The sequence below is a fragment of the Terrapene carolina genome, unplaced genomic scaffold (genome assembly GCF_002925995.2).
Source record: "Terrapene carolina triunguis isolate 2854851 unplaced genomic scaffold, T_m_triunguis-2.0 Scaffold131, whole genome shotgun sequence".
Classification (NCBI taxonomy): Eukaryota; Metazoa; Chordata; order Testudines; family Emydidae; genus Terrapene; species Terrapene triunguis.
In genome coordinates, this window is record NW_020664482.1 from 25,885,323 (window position 1) to 25,900,814 (window position 15,492).

Sequence of the window (15,492 nt, forward strand, 5' to 3'; positions counted from 1 at the left end):
GTATCTAATTGTAGTACTCAATAATACACGCTAGGGCTTCCAACTCACTGTTCATCAGAGTATGAGACACACCGGTTAGCATATAAGGATATATACAAGAACAATTCTACAAAGCTACCACCTCCATCCCAACAAATTTTTTCCATATGAAACATATTTCCAAACAGTGCCCAAGGATTTTCACGCGTGGTTAGAAGCTGTTTAGAAATCCATCCCATGAATCATTTGGCAGTTGTTGCATTCAAAAGTCAACAGTGATCATATATTGTAGTGGTGAAAAGAGCAGCAGGGACTGGAGGATGTAAAGGAGAGCAGCAGTGCAACGGGGCATTGTAGTGCAGTATCAGTTCAAAGAGGGAGGTGTTCATTTCAATAGTTGTGTCATGGCTGCAAGGGGCTGACAATTATAGTTTGAATCACAAGCGTGAAAATGCTGTCATTTACATAGTGTAAGGAGGTTCATTTCCCTTCTTTAATTAGCACTTGGTGAGGAGGCAGAGAAGTTAACTGCCAGGGATATTTACATAATCTGTGAGATGAGTACATGTTACAAGCATGAAAGTCATTCTGCTGCTAAAACTGGAACTCCCTGGATGGAGACTCCTACTTCCCCTTTACTTCTTCCTTGGGGGAAGGCTAGATTTCCAAAATGGAAGTGTTTGAGAAACTATGATATTAAAAGTTGGTTTGTATTCTTTGAGTCTGTACTTGGTAATGGTAGTACTAAACTACTTACCTGTGTGAAAGAGTACAACTGGAGTGTTGTTAGTGATGTTGCCTCCTTCCAATGAGAGATACAAATGAGAAGCTCATGGTAGTCAAAAAGAGCTTGTTTACACATGGAGTTGTTCCTGATTAACTCCATGTGTGGCCACCCTTACGCCAAAATAAGGGTACGTCTATACTTACTTCCTGGTCCGGATGTAAGCGATCGATCTTCTGGGATCGATCTATCGCGTCTTGTCTAGACGCGATAAATCGATCCCAGAAGTGCTTGCCATCGACGCCGGTACTCCAGCTCAGCGAGAGGAGTACGCGGCATCGACGGGGGAGCCTGCCTGCAGCGTCTGGACCGGCGGTAAGTTTGGACTAAGGTACTTCGAATTCAGCTACGTTATTAACGTAGCTGAATTTGCGTACCTTAGTCCGAAGTGGGGGGTTAGTGTGGACCAGGCCTAAGAGTATCCACTTTGAAAGGGAGTTAAGCTAAACAGGATCAAGGCATTCTCATTCCAGAATAAGTGTGTCCACACATGGACTTAATCAAGAACAACTTCACCTGTAGACAAGTCTTAACATGGAACGACTTCTAATTTGTCTCTAGAAAATCTTATAACAAATGTTTTAAATTTATAGTTAGACTAAGAAATTCTTGGATAGTAATCCTCATGCCTCTGTTAGTATGTTATTACTTTGACACACACAAAAGTAAGTATGAAAGGTATTTTAAGGATAGAAGATATGATGAGGCAAAGATAGGGTAAATTATATCAGAATAACTTCCTTTTGAGATAAAACAATAACATGGCAGTTGTGTTATTTGACTCAGACAGGAAACACACCCATTAACATTGTCTAAGTAGTGTCAAGAATAGATACACATTGTAAGATGCTAATTTTAATATAATAATTATATTTACATATAATTTAATTATTTTGGCTAGACTTAAAGTTTCAGTTATTGCTAGCGTTAGGTCCCTAATGCTGGATTCCACAGCAGGTTAAGTTCTGTATAGATCATGTACAGAACAGTCCTAGTAGATGCAAACGTAACAGAAAGACACCTTTGACTCTGCCTTTCTCAGGCCCACTAAGATCATCTCAGCTGCAATGATAATTCAGCTCTGTGACAGTGTGGTCTGTCTCCTTAAAAGACTTGTTGGATTTTTTTTCCTTTGTTTTTCCCTTTGAAATTCAGTTTTTGTTCCTGTTCTCCATGGTGGGAAAATTAATACATTCTATTTCCTTTTATCTTGACTGGGCTGGAGCTACCTCTTCTTTTAAAAGCCAACCCAGCTGCTTGGTCTCAAAGAGAGATGGTGTCAGGTGCAGGATGTTTCTTAGGTTCTGAATAGCAAAATCCTCAGACAGCCTTTTAAAGAGACAGGTGCCACCCTGTTACATTCTCTAAGAGTTCTAAACAATCTTAATCAAAATCCCTCCTGCTCTCAGTTTGATTTAATTTCACTTGTGTAGTAGTTTGGTCATAATAATCCTACTGGTTCTCCAGTCATTCATATTGTCTTCCAGGAAAAAACAGGATAATGTAAAATAATCAGCAGAAACATTTTTTGGAGGAAAAAAAAAATCTTTTCAATCTTCCTGTGCCTGCCATAAGAACAGCTCTATTAGGTCAGACCAATGGTTCATCCAGCTGAGTATCCGGACTTCTGACATAGCCAGTGTCAGATGCTTCAGAGGGAATGAACAGAACAGGGCAGTTATCACATGATCCATCCCGCTGTCCGGTCCCAGCTTCTGGCAGTAAGAGGATTAGGGACACCCAGAGCATGGGGTTGCATCCCTTACCATCTTAGATAATAGCCGTTGATGGACCTATCCTCCATGAACTTTTTTGAACCCAGTTATACTTTTGGTGTTCACAACAGCCCCTGGCAACACATTCCGCAGGTTGACTGCGTGTTGTGTGAAGAAGTACTTCCTTAAAGCATAAAGCAGCAAAAAAAGAACAAACCTATATTTTTCACTTTGCAGCTCATATTTAAAAAAAAACAGTATTTTAATAAACAAAGTAGATTGTAAGCTCCTTGGGCCAGGGGTTGTGATTTCTATAGGTTTGTGCAGTGCCTAATGCAATGAGGACCCATCCTTGATTGGTTCCTGAGGGTGCAATTGTCCTGCTCATAAAACATCCAAATTTGCAAGTAAAACCAAGTATCAGTTTTCTCTTGGTAGGCTAAAGATATGGAAGTGATACTAGTTAAACATGAGGTGATCATATTGAGATACTACCCAAGTGAACGGTTTCAGAGTAGCAGCCGTGTTAGTCTGTATTCGCAAAAAGAACAGGAGTACTTGTGGCACCTTAGAGACTAACAAATTTATTAGAGCATAGGCTTTCGTGGGCTTATGCTCTAATAAATTTGTTAGTCTCTAAGGTGCTACAAGTACTCCTGTTCTTTTTACCCAAGTGAAAGCTCTTATTCAAGTAAGTTTTATCTTCAACCCAGAATTGTAACATTACTCTCCTCTGTTCAAAACAGTGTTCCAGATACTGTTCTTAAATAAGCCTGACCTTCTAGCACTTCCCTGACACATCTGGCAATGTCTTTTACTCACTGATTATTATTTTTTATGTGCATTGTATATAAGTTAGCCCATTTTTTAATCTTTTGAGCATACTCTCTGTTAGTGGTTTAAACCAGAACATAGAGTCTTTACTTAAAAACAATAACATGCCCGAGTTTCATAACTTCAGCTAGTTCCTCTTAAACACCTTTCCAAACAACCTCTCTCTCTTACATAATACTTTATCTTTGATCTTAAGCTTAATTATGATGAAAATAATTTCTTTAAAGAGGCTGCCACTTGCAGGTGAGGAATTTTCATCTCTTTTGGGGGTGATCTGTGTGAAATTATCCAGTGTGACAGTTGTCTTCATTAAAACAACATTTATTAAAAAGAGAGAGAGCATGGTGGTAAAACAGAACAAATGCTTGGCATAATGTACCTCATCAGAATACTCTGCAAAGCCCAGTGAGGTTAGATACCCTTTGCTTAATCACAAAGAAAAGCAAATAAAATATTACGTCTCAAAAATTAAGTCCCCTCTGGCCAGATTGGCCTCATCGTCACTAGGAAAAAAGTTGTGTTTTTAACATGTGTTAACTTCCTAGTGTAGACAAGGCAGTTGTAGGCACTATACCCAGATGTACAGACACTCTTTTCTTAACCTGTGTATTATATAATTTTTACATTAGTTTTAACAACATTTTTAAATCTATTAACGTGTTAGCTGGGCAAGGTAAACTCTAGGCTTCCCCCCCCCCCGTCCCCCAGTCTGTGTCTTCACTAGGAAAAAAACAGAGTTAATTAACTCAAGGCAAAATCCTAGTGAAGACATAGTGGTTTGTAGTTTAAACACATTAGAAGGTTGAATTAAAGACTGTGGGGGAGTCTATGGTTTAACCTTGATTTGCTAACTCGTGAAAATTACTGACTGCTTTATCTGCACTAGGGTTTTAACTTGAGTTAAGAACACATCTTATTTTGCTGAGTGAAGACAAGGCTATAGGGCAGGGATCAGCAACCTTTGGCACGCAGCCCGCCAGGGTAAGCTCCCTGGCGGGCCGAGCCAGTTTGTTTACCTGCCGTGTCTGCAGGTTCAGCCAATCACGGCTCCCACTGGCCGCGGTTCGCCGCTCCAGTCCAGTGGGGGCTGCGGGAAGCCACAGCCAGCACATCCCTCGGCCCGCGCCACTTCCCACAGCCCCATTGGCCTGGAGCAGCGAACCGCGAACCAGTGGGAGCCGCAATCAGCCAAACCTGCGGACGTGGCAGGTAAACAAACCGGCCCAGCCCGCCAGAGTGCTTACCCTGGCGGGCTGTGTGCCAAAGGTTGCCGATCCCTGCTATAGGGTTTAACTTGGCCAGCTAATTACAACCTTTTGTCTAGACTAGGCTTTTAGCCCATTAGTTAACATGTAAGCAACAATACGTTTAAAAACCCACCTTTTTCCAACTGCAGACCCTGTTCAGCCTGATAGTTTCTCTTCGCTATTAAGAATAGGGTGACCAGACAGCAAATGTGAAAAATCGGGACAGGGGGTGGGGAGGTAATAGGAGCCTATATAAGAAAAAGACCCCAAAATCGGAACTGTCCCTATAAAATCGGGACATCTGGTCACCCTAATTAAGAAGTCCCCCTATCCTTCACCCAACCTGCTTATGAACAAGTCTCAGTTCCTAGAATTCATTATTCTATCAGGGTGAAGTTACTTCACCATTTCCGCCAAAGGTATTTTATCAGGAGTAGCATGTAGAGTAAAGGCCAGTCTGTCCCCTATGCAAGGACTATTGTCACTCCCATTATCTCAGTGAGGTTCCCCTACCTAGCATTTCATCAGACACTTTGATCTTCCTCTTGCTATACATTACTCACTTGTCAAGGTCACTGATTTTAGTTGTCCCCACATTGTTCTTGGCTATAAGAGCTAGACCACACTCTCTTGCAAGATGTGTTCAGTTTCTATCTGATCACAGAGGTAGCATGGATTCATCAATTTTCCTTTGCCAAGGCAGTTTACTTTTTAAAGATATGATAATTTTGACAGGTTTCAGAGTGGTAGCCATGTTAGTTTATATCAGCAAAAACAACGCGGAGTCCTCGTGGCACCTTAGAGACTAACAAATTTATTTGGGCATAAACTTTTGTGGGCTAAAACCCACTTCATCAGATGCATGGAGTGGAAAAAACCCCATGCATCTGATGAAGTGACTTTTAGCACACAAAAGTTTATGGTATCTGTAACCTCCACAGTCACCTACATGGTAATGAGGTTAACACCCACTCTGATGAAGGTACAGATTCACACATATAGCTTTAACAAACACTACTAACAGCACATGCCTGACCTGGCCATTTACAAGTGGATGTTAAGTGGAAACTTATTAGAGGCTGCTGCAAAGGTCAGCAGTACCTCAGCTACATAAACTATTTTAAGTTTGCTATGAGCAGCAGCTTTCTTTCCTTTAGTATACACAGAATAGTGCAAAAGTAGGTTTCGAGATCATGAGTCATCTACTACATGGGATTTATGAGCACATGAGGTAGTTTTCTTGGCAATTTCATAACATTTTCCTCCCGCGTGCATATGGATTTTCAAAACTTAGCACTAGTTGAAGATATTTTTAAGGGGTCAGGCATGTAGCCTGCATATTAGCATCAAGACAACTTGTCAACAAGCAAGTATCTCAGCCTATCCCCTGGGCAGTGGTTTCCCACTGACAGTAGATGTTTTGGTGGACATGGACCTACAATATAAAATAATGACTGTGACCAGGAGTAGAGTTTTCATTTCAGTTATAAACTTCACTTACTACACTGATTTTTGAAGAATGGTCTCAACTAGTTCAGTTTTTTAAAAAGAAGTTACATTGTAGTTTACATTCACTCTACAAAATATTCTTTAACAGGGATAAAAGTCATACATGATAATGGGATGCTTGCTAAAACACTGTATAAATGTCAGATACAAGCAGTTTTCTTTTAAAAACCAAAACAGTGTATCAAACGGTTTATATTATGAGAGATCACTATACTTTCAATATATAAATAGGGATGCTAATGTTTTATTTTGCTAGGCGTTCTCAAACTGGGAGTCGGGACCCCTCAGGGGGTCACGAGTTTATTACATAGGGGGTCGCGAGCTGTCAGCCTCCACCCCAAACCCCGCTTTGCCTCCAGCATTTATAATGGTGTTAAATATATAAAAGTATTTTTAATTTATAAAGGGGGTCGCACTCAGAGACTTGCTATGTGAAAGGGGTCACCAGTAAAAAAGTTTGAGAACCACTGTAAGATGGTTTGTAAAGCAGAATGTTTGCACTGAGACATTAAATAAAGTACTTGAGGTTTGGGAAACCTTAAAGTACATAAAAATAGACTATTACTTTCACTAAGTTATTTTAGTAGTAGACTTCAACAAATACAAAAATTAGCTTAAAGAGCCATCTACTGGTCAAATGTTTACTTACTACTACATAAAAGTTTAGTGCACACTTAAAGTAAAGCAAAACTGATGCATTGGTTGCAAACAAGAAATCCTGAAAGAAGGTTTATAGGAGACAGAGTAAGCAGATGGAGACTGGAGATAGACAATTAGACATTTCAGTGCCTAACCTTTAGGCTTTTTGTCACCTAGTGGAACTGACAATTCCCAGTTATTTGCAGTGTTGTTGTAGATGTGTTGGTCCCAGGACAAGGGGGTGAGCTAATATCTTTTATTGGACCAACTTCTGCTTGAGAGAGAGACAAGTTTCAAGCTGTAGAGCTCTTCTACACAAGCCCAGACCTAAAGAAGAGGTCTGTGTAGCTTGAAAGCTTCTCTCTTTCACTAGCAGAAGTTGGTCCAATAGAAGATATTACCTCACCCACATTGACACTCTGAACCCCAGGATAGGTGCCCAAGCTGCTGGTACAAAGCAAGGGGAGCATTGGTACCTAAAACAGGGAGTCCCAAAAGCCAGCAAGATGACTGAGAAATCACCTAATCTAGCCAGCAGGAAGTGCCTTAAGCCCACGCCTCAAAGGGTACGTCTACACTACGAGATTAATTCGAATTTAGATAATTCGAATTTGGGAAACAGATTGTATAAATTCGATTGTGCGCGGCCACACTAAGCACATTAATTCGGTTTTTAACCACATTAATTCAGTGGTGTGCGGCCACACTACCCCTAATTCGAATTAACAAAATCGATTTTGGTGCTACTCCGCTCGTCGGGGTGGAGTACAGAAATCGATTTTAAGTGCCCTTTAATTCGAAGTAACTGGCTCCGTTGTGTGGACGGGTTAAGGATTAATTCGGATTAACGCAGCTAAATCCGAATTAAAGTCGTAGTGTAGACCAGGCCAAAGAGTGTTAGACACCTATCGTCACTTGGGATGCCTAGCTGTCAATCCTCTCCTGGAGTTAGGAGCCTTATTCAAGGTCTTCTCAAGAAAATTGGGGTGCTGCCAGTACCTTATACCCAGTAGTTCGAACATTCACCCAGGATGTAGGAGACCCAGCTTCAAATCCTCCTCTGCCCAATTCAGAGCAGGGACTTCAATCCAGGGATTTGGAGCAATCAAAATTTTGAATTGCTCCGCTCCAGCACCAATAGTGACTGCTCCAGCTCCGCTCTGACTCCGCTCCGCGCTCCGACTCAAATTAATTTTTAACTAAATAAAAAAGTGCATACTGTAATTTTGAAAAAACATTTTTATTCAGACTTTTAAAAATTTAAATGTCATCAACAATGATACAAACTAGAATCATTCATAATACATTCTGTAAAAAATTATTGCAGCAATCAAGTCATCTTTCATAGCCGGCTGCAAATCATTTAAAATTAACTTTAAAGCCAAAAACAGTCACTCTACACTAGCTTGAGTTGTTGGCATGCTTGAAGCAATTCTACAGGCAGCCTGAATGCGGTGTAGGTAGCTGTGAATGGCCTCAAAAACAGACTTAACTTTTAGCCTACCAATAGACTCCATCGCCTCACAATCTTCCCGAAAGATTCTCTCGAATAATGCTTCATTACAATTATGAATCGAAGAAACTCGCCGGCATCTTTCTTGTTTATCCAATTCCTTTTCGAAGTCGTCATCTTCTGAAGAATTGATGCTTGAATTATCTCCATTTCCCCGTGATTGTTGAAGACGTCTCAGGGATAGACACTCGAACAAGTTCTGAGTGGAGACGGAAGTTTGAGAACAGCCTGCTATTTCTGAAGGATGTGAACTTTCCGAAACCGCAAATGCGATTACTGATGACTCCTTTTGTTGTGTTTCGTTTTCTTCAACCTCTTTCGCCGAGTTCAAACGTAGCAATAGATTTTGTTTTTCGAGTCGTCGAGCAATATCAAGGAGCCCTTCCTTTGCCTTTGGTATTTCCCTTGAGGTAAGAAGAATCCGATACCGTGGGTCAACAAACTCCAGCAAGGAAATGAATATTGTCAAAAAGTTTCTCTTCGTGTTTCTGCATGGAGGATAGAATTCCTTCTGCAATTTGTCCACCGTTTTCTTGCGAGAATTTTGACAGTTTTCGCCATTCCTTCATTAAAACTCCCGGGGTTACATCAACAGCTTGAAGATTCACAGTTGTTTGGTTTGGCTTTGCCAAGAGGTCTCGCAGGTTCTTCACTTTGTCCCATTCAGCTTTTGTTAACTTGAATTCTCTTGTTCCAGCAGCAGCCACTTGTTCACAGTAAGGTTGAAAAACAAGAAGCCGATCAGTCATCGCAAATGTTGAACCCCAGCGAGTCACAGTATCCAATGATTGAGTTACCCCATGTAGATCAAGCAGAACAGTTTGAATACTTGGGGTTCGTAGTTTGACAACGTCTTGTTGAATTTTTGCCAGAAATTTCTTTGCATGTTCTTGGTTCAGTCCATCCCAGATTGCCAACTGAAGAGTTTGAATACCACACCTCATCAGTTGGACTTTTGAGTCGTCCTCATGAAGCCATGTTGGAAGTATGAGGCTAGGGTCATTAACCCATTGCGCAGCAGCATCCATGTTGAGTTCGATTTCATCCATTCCTTTAGTTCCTTCATCAGGCAAAATAGCTTCAGTTCTGTCCATATCCCTGTTCTCAGAGGTAGAAATGGTTTCATTGTCCTCGCTGAAATTTTTGATGGCACACGTCATGTTTGCTGCATTGTCAACACAGATGCTCAGCACTTGCATTTCACTGATCCCAATTTTTTCTAAAATAGCTTTTACTTGACTTTTCATGTACGAAGAATTGTGACGCCCTTCAGTGTCGATTATGTCCAAGGTTTTTACCACAGCTTTATCTTTTCCTTTTTCGTAGTACTGAGCATTGATTGCAAGAAAATTTCTGTTTCCACGGATTGCCGCATCCATTTTCAGGTAGCACAATTTTTGCTCCAAAGCTTTCTTGAGCTCTTTGCGACCAGACTCAGCGGTGCTGACAACTAAATGACGAACCGCATCGTGCCCCGTCGAAACGCCAAGCTGCCGACCCATTTCACCTGCAATTTTTTGGAATCCTTTGTTCTTTAGCCTGAAGGTAGTGAGAGGTGTTGAACTCAAGCAAACCATTTCCATTAGCCCTTCATGGAAAGTATTAGCATCCATGGTGACTGTAACCTTTGAGGACTTCAAATATGAGTCAAGTTTTGTTTGCTCAATTTTGGGTTTCTTTTCAAATGAAGCTCCGCAAAAAATCTTTTCTCCAGGAGTTTTCAAAGAGCCAGATGAACGTCATTTAGCCGCGTCAGCTTTCTGTTTTGCCTCATCTTCCTGGCCCTTTTTTGTAACCAGAGCCACATAGTTTTCAGGATGGTTACGTTTTACATGCCGCCAAAGGTTGAAATGTTTCACGGAACTTGCTTCACTTCTCTTGAAGCTACATGGTTTGAGCTCGCCATTCACTTCCTTTTCCACCTTGCACGTTGCTGATTTCTTCTTTGCTTTTCCCCAAAAGCCCAAATTTGGGCTTTTCAAATTCAAAAGTAAAGACGTCGTTGAGATCCTTTTCCGTAAATCGGCTACCAATCATGGGGGGCAGATTTGATTTTTTTGTTGAAGCCATGGCCAAATCTTCTTGTGCTGCTACCACATCCAAATGTTTCTTGTTATGATCTTCTAAAAGCAATGAACAAAAGCATTACATTTTTTTTATAATGTACCTGCTTGTGGTATGTTAACCACTTAAGGTACTTCGAATTTATTTTGGATTTTCTGGACAAAAATGATTGCATTTTCTTTTTACACAAAATTATAATTAAAGTATATTTTAATATTTTAACATGTTTCTTTCAGTTTTAATGAAGTAAGAAGTATTTTTAACATACATAATTAATATACATTTTTATTTATAAATTGCAAGTTAGTTTTTCTTATGAAATTTTGCAGTAAAAATATTCAAAATATTTCAAGCTTTTAATTAATATCTCAAAAATGCTTTAATATAGATATATCAATGAAATTTGGTATGTGTCGTAGCGTTAGTATGTGCTATCGCCGTTCTACAACATTAACTGTTGGGAAGTAATGAGGCTACATGTTACAAGGTTGAAAAATAAAATTGTTTAAACTACAGGCATTGTGAACTGGGGGGACTGGGCCAATTTTATTTAATATTTTTTAAATCTTCGACTATTTAACAGATATGACCCTGGAATATGATTTAATGCTAAATCATGCATTAAAATGGTACTCTTAATTTATTTTGTATAATTAACTGTTTCTAAGAAAACTGTTTAAAAATTTTAATCTGCTTAGATGCTTAGAATGATACAAACAATTTTACTTATTACTTATTTTTCAACTTTGGAACCATACATTTTAAACGTAATTATAAATAATAACCAAAAATTAACTCATTATGGAACATAATATTACCGCTCGTAGCGCGGGGCAGTCAATGACAAGCCTTTCTTGAAATTAGAAATAAAAATGACCAACCACCAGTTCAGGATGCCTATGGTTTAAATAATTTTGGATAATGTAATATGGTAGCACATACTAACGCTAAGACACAGACATAATTGCATTACTTTATATTAAAGCGTTTTTGAGATATTAATCACAAAATTAACTTTTCATTACCTCCTTGAAAGGACTGTAGCTCCCTTAGGAAGAATTTTAGGACACGTGTTCACAGAAACGTTTTTTCTTAAAATGACCTAAGGATTCACCCCCAAAGTTGTGTTGGACATTTTCCAATCACTCTGGATATTTCACAAAAATCACTCCTAATTTATGCAAAAATGTTTACTGTATATTTATATGCCTGCTGCACACGACTTTTTCAGTAAATTTAAAATTACAAACAACGCTACCAAAAGACCATTGAACAGATGACATATAAAATAAGTCCGCCAGAGTGATACGGGAGCATGTACAAATGAACAAATGTATCGGTAATGGGAGCCCGTGTGAGATATGAGCTTAAGTGGTTAATATCTCTTGCGATATCTTAATATATTAATAAACAAAAACATTTTTTTGCAATATACCTGTTTGTGATATCTTATGTTGCGTCTTGCATCAAACTTTTCCGTAATCGCAGCACTCAGCGCATCTCGTTGATCAACCCTTACAAAAGAAGTATCAACACATACTAATCTAACTAATCTACGCAAGTACGTACTCGCTTAACCTTGGCACAAGGGTGGGAGCAGTCTGCAGTGTTGCCAGATGTCTGATAATTTATCTGATTCTTTAATAAAACATCTCAAAAAAACTTTGTAATTTTGTATCTGTACATTAAATCTTGATTTCAGCCGAAGTGAGAATAACTGTGACATAGTATGTAAAGTGGTAAAGTAGATGTTAATATCAATTGTTATACAATCTGAAACTTTTTGGCACCTTTAGGACTTTCTTGCTAAATTATCATTCATTTTGGATTGAAAATGAAAAAAAAAAAAAAAAAACCTGGAGCAGTCAAGATTTTCTGTACTCCGGCTCTGCTCCAGCTCCGGGCAAAAACCTGCAGCTCCACTGCTCCGGGCTCCTCTCCAAAGCCCTGCTTCAATCCAGGTTTCCCACTACCCATTGGGTGTAGTCTCTCTCTCTCTCTCTCTCTCTGGCCCAGTGACTATTTTAAGTATTTCACACAAAGTGGAACAGTTCAACAGGAGAGTGCTCTAACCCACTGGTTCTCAAACTAGGGCCGCCGCTTGTTCAGGGAAAGCCCCTAGCGGGCTGGGCCGGTTTGTTTACCTGCCGCGTCTGCAGGTTCGGCCGATCGCAGCTCCCAGTGGCTGCGGTTAGCCGCTCCAGGCCAATGGGAGCTGCAGGAAGCAATGTGGGCTGAGGGATGTACTGGCCATCACTTCCCACAGCCCCCATTGGTCTGGAACGGCAAACCGCGGCCCCTGGGAGCTGTGATCAGCCGAACCTGCAGACGTGGCAGGTAAACAAACCGGCCCGGCCCGCCAAGGGCTTTCCCTGAACAAGCGGCGGCCCTAGTTTGAGAACCACTGCTCTAACCGCTTGAGTTGTTGGTAATAAGGAGGCCACCCGCCCTCCTGTCTTTTTGGGGAGGAGGGGTCAAGGTGGGCTCTGAGTACACCTACCAGATCAGGCCCCACAGGGGAGGTTAGGGGGAATTCACAAACTAGGCATTCCTCCTAGGTGGCTTTGTACCTGCCCACCACCAGAAACTGAAGTGCCTAGGGGATTTTACCAATGGAAAATTAGGTGCTTAAGGTGCCTACAGGGTTAGCTAGCAGCTGAGTAGTGGTTTTTGTGAATGGCAGTGGCTTGATGCTGAATTGAGGCATCTCAAGGGACAGTTAGGCATTAAATTCCCTTTGTGAATCTAGGCCTTAGAGGCTGATCCTCCCATTCTTATACCTGTCAATTAATACAAAATGGGCAAGAGTTGTCAAACATTAGGATAAGCTCCAGCCTCATTTTGAAGTGTACAGCTGAAATGTCAATTAATCCTGCAAAACAAAAAAGGGTTAGATAGTCCTCTACAGCCAAGTTTCTGGATTATCAGCACCATCCACTGCACTGCATGTGCTGCAAGCTGACAGCCCAAAACAAAGCAAAGAAGTCTGCCTAGATCTGTAAGTAGCTCCATTTGAAGTGTGAGGAAGCTTTAGCTGCCTGGGTATTTTGACACACTCATCTGCTCTATTATTCTTGCAGTGCATTCTAGGTTAGGTGACAAGTCTAATGGATTCAGTGCTAGCATTGTACAACAGCTGTGGGTTTCAGTGTTGCTTAAAGCCAAGTTGGAAAAATGTGGGTTATTGGAAATGTACTTAGAAATGTAGAGTAGTAAATTGCTGTTTCACCAAGATCTTGATCAGAGAGCAAGATGAGACTTAAGTGCTGCATAACCACTTGACTGGTATTAAACATTCTAAGTCCTTCCACACAAGCATGTCAAAACAAATTAAACAATCCATCCCCTGAGGTATTAGCCCCCCACCTCCTTACTCATGAGGAAAAAATCAAGGGAGAGATGGAGTGACTTCCCCTAACAAGTCTGGGCTAGGGACAAATAGAATCCCCTTCTTTTGACTCTATCCTACAAAGTCAGACTTCTTCCCCACTTCAGCAAAGTACAAGCTTGAAGGATGAGCATGACCTTCTCTCTCTATTCAAAGCACTTTGAAGCATGTGCTTAAAACTTAGCATGCTTCCTTCCGTGCTTTACTGAATATTAGAGCCATACAGGGCCACATGCTCCTCCCTATAGAATGATATGAAAAGAAGCCCTAACACCTGCAGAAGAGAGCTGTGAGTCTGTAGCATAGCCTCTGCTTACAGAGACAGTGATACATACACCTCAGCTCTGGGAGTGTCAATCTGGGCAAAGTCACACTACCCCTTTTCACCACCCCCTGGGATAGGACCATTATCACCAGCTCCATGGAACCTGATAGGTAAGTCTGCACAACTCATAGCCTGTCCCTGCAGAAAGTTATCCCCCCTCCTCCCCAGTATCTGTTTATCCCATTGCTTGAGCAGCAGTTAAATTCTGCTGATATATGGCTGCAACATGCATTCTTATTAAAAAAAAAAAAAAAAAAAAAAAAGCGCGTTCTGGAACCACCAATTGCTTCCCAGCTCTTCCGCCAGAACACCCATTTACCTAGAATCATTTCCTGAATCACAGTTCTGTCTGCAGAATGGTAACCATTTCGTTTTCCAAACAAAGTGAAATGTAAGTGTTATAGAGGTGTGCTACATTAACCTGGGTTGGTAAATTTTTTTCTAAAGAAGTCAACACCAGGATTGAGTGACAGGGACAGTAACTGCTTACAAAGCCACTATAAAGTGGCTCTTACCTATTTCTGTATAGCAGAGTGTCATACGTTGTGGCACATGTAACCTCATTTACAGTTTTGGGTTTTCTTAAACTTACGGTAAAAATTCAGGGATGTCATGCTGATCCTCATGCTCAAGTGCTAGCAAAATTTTCTATTTACAAGATAAAAATGAAATTCTGCAATAACAGTTATGTGAGCTTTTTATTTTAGACACTTCAGTGCGTGCACACACACACACACACACACACACCCCCACACACCTCAATTCAAAGTGAAGCCACAAAGTCTACATGATTATCATCAGTACTCACTTACAGTGCTGTTAATTTCAGTAATATCTGCATTGTCTGGTTGAGGAGCGTGGAATTTAATTACTGAATATTACTTTGTATGTCTCAATGTACCCACCAAAAATAAAAAAAATCAAAGTTATCTTTATTAATCCTGCTCTCAAAGAGCCTCGTGAAAGGATTTTTATGGTTTTAGTTGCACTGGAGCTGTCAACTACAGCTCACAGTCCAAAAAGTTTTCTTCGCTACCGAATTGCAGGACACACACAAAAAACACAACGAGAAGCCCTCTTCCCCTGTATCCTCCAAAAACAAAACAAAAACTAGCACCTTTAAGGGAAAAAACAACCGGTAAAGAGCTGGAAACTTCCACACTGAGTTTAGGTACCCACTAGTACATTAGAGGAACAAGAATGATCAGGCAGATAAAGGAGCGTTTCCTTCATAAGGCTGCATCCATATTTACCATTTTTTTAGAAATATGCTATGACAGTACACTAAATCCACACACCCCCTCCCCATTCGTTATGGTATACCCAGCCACCATTTTAATTGACACTTAAGACCAACACCATAGTTCTAGAGAAACATTTATTATAAGGTTGCAGGAATAATGCCAATATAAAGTCCCTTATTAAAACAGACTCAAGTTTTGAATCTGCAGCACTCTAACAACTCTTTACCAACTTTATACTGCAGTTCTCCACA